Consider the following 4756-nt stretch of genomic DNA (forward strand, 5'->3'; position numbering starts at 1 on the left):
CGCTTTCTGATACAAAAATGAAGCAGACAATTCAAAAGAAGTGAGTGAATTCAAACATTTCAAGGAAAATTCAAATAAATTAAATAAATAAAACAAAATGTGTAAACTAAAGAAAGCACGGAGGCATTTTCTTGAAGCGAAAGCTTGTACAGAAATGCTTTGTACAGAAATGCTTATTTTTTTTCTCGTGCGCACGACATAATATCTCGTGCGCACGACATTATATCTCGTGCGCATGACATAATATCTCGTGCGCACAAGATACTATGTCGTGCGCACGAGAAAAAAAAATAATTTTGGATGTCACTTTAGGGGCTCCGTAACTTCATAAAACTCCGTAACTCTGTAAAATATATCTCATAAAAACGAACTTGGACAAAATGTATCTCATAAAAACGAACTTTGCGAAATATATAACTCATAAAAACGAACTTTGCGAAATATATAACTCATAAAAACGAACTTGGACAAATATATAACTCATAAAAACAAACTTTGCGAAATATATAACTCATAAAAACGAACTTTGCGAAATATATAACTCATTAAAACGAACTTTGCGAAATATATAACTCATAAAAACGAACTTTGCGAAATATATAACTCATAAAAACGAACTTGCGAAATATATAACTCATAAAAACGAACTTTGCGAAATATATAACTCATAAAAACGAACTTTGCGAAATATATAACTCATAAAAACGAACTTGCGAAATATATTACTCATAAAAACGAACTTTGCGAAATATATAACTCATAAAAACGAACTTTGCGAAATAAAAAACTCATAAAAACGAACTTGGACAAATATATTACTCATAAAAACGAACTTGGACAAATATATAACTCATAAAAACGAACTTTGCGAAATATATAACTCATAAAAACGAACTTTGCGAAATATATAACTCATAAAAACGAACTTTGCGAAATATATAACTCATAAAAACGAACTTTGCGAAATATATAACTCATAAAAACGAACTTGGACAAATATATAACTCATAAAAACGAACTGTGCGAAATATATAACTCATAAAAACGAACTTTGCGAAATATATACTTGATGGCACTACAGGGCTTTCGTATGAAATAAATGCTTTGGTGAATAACTCTTAACAGTGGGTGAACGTTTAAGAGTATCCAGATTTTTGATTCCCTATTGGTTTTGGTTAAATATTCGTATTACCACATAAACAGAGCCAGGATTTTATTGAGCGACACGTCAACATTTTTTTCAGAAACTCCAAAAAAGTCCCATACTTTCCCATACATATTTTCGTTGATGAATCAGTCTAAAGAAACTTAATTAGGCCTATGTATATTTATATTTATCTTATTTCTTTCTGGTAATGAAACCAAAGATTTTTCCCCTATGCACTGTGGCTCGACAGCCTGAAAAATATGCATTACACATGTTACACTATTTTATCCCAAAGTTTTATTTGTGCATACAAAGAAACCAATTATGCCATGGACAGTATAATTTATTAGGATTTTAAAGGCTTTTCTTAAGAAAAAAAACACCAGAAAGCCTGGAGAAATTGAGAGAAAATTACCCAAATGTTTGGATCCCTGTACATTTTCTATGGACCGCTTACGCTTCTTGCCTCACGGCCCTCATTTGCATACAAAAGGTGAAAATGTCTTTAAGCATAACACAATACTATCAGTATTTATTATGATTTATTTATTGGCATACAAACACAAAATCACCAACAGCAGCAGCTGAAAAGGGTCACTTTGCAAAATATAGTTACACATAGAAATTGAATTACACATGCGTCCCTAAAATGTGATAAAGTTAAAATGTTTGAATAAAAAAAATAGAAGAGTAAAACTTGCTGGGTAAAGCAAACAAATTAGACAGTTACAGTAAAATTAAAAGAAACAAATGAAACTAGTTATACATGCACTGTTCAAAGCAGCCCTATGTGCCCAAATGGGATTTTTCATGGCGGCAATATTGCCGACGTTCGTGCGAAATCCAACCCCCCCCCCCAACACAAAAAAATGTGGGTTTTTGCCCCCCCCCCCCCCCCCCCCCCCCCCGGCTGGATACGCCACTGCAGGTGTTTTCGCTGGGCAACATCCAGGAAGGATGATCTGCTACCCAGCCGACTGGAGGGAGAGACTACACAATCAAATGCAACAACACCACGTGCATTTCAGTATATAATATTCCAAGAAAACGACAAGTGAGTTAGTCCGTGAACCCGGCCCAGGCTCCAGATCGGAATTGCTGGGGTAAATCGCAAGCTAGCTCACCGATTAACTGTGTTTTCCTCGATCTGGAGAGGTAGTTATTTTACAAAGCTACAAAAAAATATGGAAGTTCCTGTCATTGCAACATAATTTTGGCCTGTCCTCTTGTTCACTTAAATTGAACTACAAAAATATGCTACTGCCAAGGGCGGATCCAGAACCCTTTTTGGGGGGGAGGGGGCAAATATGAAATTTGGTCCCCCAAAAAGTAGGTCCAAAAAATACGACGTGGGGTTCGGGGCCCGCTTAAGGGCCCCGAAAAAAAATGGATACTAGATGTTGTGTGGTGCGATCTGAGGCAATTTCTCACCACTTTAACCTTTATCTGCGATGTCACACTACATGTATTGTTAAAAGTGTAGATTATTTTCACGAATCTACAGTTTACTGTACATTCGTAACGAATCTACAATCTGCAAACAATTCCATGTATAATACAGTCCACTTTATAATGAAAATAGAGCTTTTAATGGTCCTAAAAAATGTTCGAATCTTGTTTTTTTCCGGAAAAATTTGACGTTTTTCCCCGATTTTAATGAAAAGCCTACTATTTTTTTGTAAAATATTTTCTTTACAAAAAATGTTCTTTGGATTTTTAATTCGCTGCGCTGACTTTTTTTATTTAATGTGTAGAAGTGATCAAAGATTTTTAACCTTAAGTGCAATGTAAAATGTCCTTCTTTAATTTATTTGTAGTTCTTTGTATTTTGTGTTTTTGACTTAAAATGCTTATTTTTTATTTATTATCTATATTTTATGCTAGAATGTTAAACTAATTTGTATTTGCTTTGTCTTTGACTTTACTTTATAATAAAATCATTTAGTGGATATCCCTCGGTTACAGTTGATGGTTACATTCTATAGTCTTATAAACCCATTTAAATTTAGCTTAATTAATGATTGTTTCGTCTGTGATTGAATTACTGGACTGTGCAAAAAAAAGACCATTATCAAAATGACAATCATAAAGAGCATAAACAAATAACTAAAGAAATCAAATAAAACTTACCCAATCAATACATCTCAGAGTATGGTCCAAAGTAATGTTTTTTTCCAAAGAAAATTATTTCCTGTGGTGAGTGAGATGGTCATAATTCCGATGTGTACTCCATGTGGTTTTCGATTGGCAATGACACATGGTTCTACAAAGTCAAAGAGCTCTTTGTACAAATGAGTTGCTTGCCAACTTTTTCTTGTGGTTGGTGTCAAAACTCCTCAGATCAATCCCGTAAAAGACAGCATGAAAGTATTCTTCCAGTATAATTCCGTAACTGTAACATACAAGCACTAACTCCACTGCATTTGAGAGTGAGGGAAGATAAGTGTGTTTGCACTAAAATGTGTGGGTGTGAATGTGTGTGACTTACCATGAGGTCAAATGTAGTGTGTAATTGATGAATGGAAGAAAATATGTGCACCCATCCGAAGGGTTAAAAATACCGGTTTGTTATTATGCACACGCAGGGCCAGGCAAAGTTCAATAGGTTGTTGGAATCTCCCTTATTCACAAAACTGGTAAACCAGGGATCTTATTTGCATAACCTATTGTTGTTTTAAAAAATAGGTTTAGTCGGAGAATAAACTCGTAGAGCACGAATCTACAGTTCCTCGTCCATTCACCTTAACTTAACCAATTCATTTTTATGAAAAGATGTACGCAGCGTCTGCTTTAATTGCGACGCCACTTATTCATTTACTTATTTTTTTTTTTTGGGGGGGGGGGGGGCCATGGGCCCCATTGCCCCCCCCCCCCCCCCCCCCCCCCCGCCGGATCTTTCCTTGACTACAGTATGTACGGTTATCACGCATACTGGCATTTGTAAAACAAACCATAGAATATTTAAATGTCACTACCTGTGGGGATTTCACATGACCGACATTGACCATTAAGGTATTTGAATTTTCTATATTTCATTTAATCAGTAAGATTTGATTTGAAAACAATGTTGAGCACTTTTCAAGAGGGATCTATTCCATATCGTGTTAACAACGTACAAAACTTGTCTCGTTCAAGGCTCAATTAGGTCTTTAATACTTTATTTTATATAAAAATGTACTCACTGCTCATTAAGGCGTGCAGGAAATAGCAGCATAATATACACAAAGCTTCGAACAAATCACACATTTTAAACCAATTAAAACACGTATTCCAAGCTTGGCACCAAAATACGTAAATCGTTATAAAGCAACTAGTATAATATATATGTAGGCTTACAAAAATAATGAGCATTTACAAAGCATTTCCATCATTCCTATACTTCAATTCGCCAGTTTTCAAGTAAGTTTTGGTAACTGTGCTTATAAAGCATTTTGTCATGTAGTATTAATATTGGTTTTGGTGAAAATAACAGTAAAGTACTCAGTCAGTATTTTCATGAAATCGTTAGGTAAAAATCGTGCTCTATAGGTTGTTTTGCTTTCGAGAATATTCTTCCAAGGTCGTAGTGGTTGCCAATAAAACTGTACATTCATTTGAACGTGATATGTT

This window comes from Patiria miniata, unplaced genomic scaffold, assembly GCF_015706575.1.
Source record: "Patiria miniata isolate m_02_andy unplaced genomic scaffold, ASM1570657v1 HiC_scaffold_20, whole genome shotgun sequence".
Taxonomy (NCBI): domain Eukaryota; kingdom Metazoa; phylum Echinodermata; class Asteroidea; order Valvatida; family Asterinidae; genus Patiria; species Patiria miniata.